This window comes from Chrysochloris asiatica, unplaced genomic scaffold (assembly GCF_000296735.1).
Source record: "Chrysochloris asiatica unplaced genomic scaffold, ChrAsi1.0 scaffold00063, whole genome shotgun sequence".
In the NCBI taxonomy this organism is placed as follows: domain Eukaryota; kingdom Metazoa; phylum Chordata; class Mammalia; order Afrosoricida; family Chrysochloridae; genus Chrysochloris; species Chrysochloris asiatica.
In genome coordinates, this window is record NW_006408581.1 from 9,016,521 (window position 1) to 9,016,900 (window position 380).

The following is a 380-nucleotide window of genomic DNA, read 5'->3' on the forward strand; positions in this document are numbered from 1 at the left end:
AGTCTAAACTCTTCCCTTATTATTTGTTATTGTGTTTATGAACAACTCTTTAACTCTTAAAATTACAAACTCCACTTAACACTGACTACAGACCTATTTTTGTGATTGTGTGGGTGTTTTATTAAATGAAGATATTTATAATTGTTATTGTTGTTGTTGTTAAATGCCATCAAGTCAATTCCGACCCATAGCAACCCTGAATACGGTTTCCAAGGAGAACCTGGTGAGCATGAACCACCGACCTTGCAGTTCAAACCACTTCACAGACTGACGAATTAGCCCACAGCGCACAACAGGACTCAAATCTGTAAAGGTTTTCCAAGGAGTGGCTAGTAAATTTGAATCACTAACATTGAGGTTCAAACTGACTTTGTGGTTAA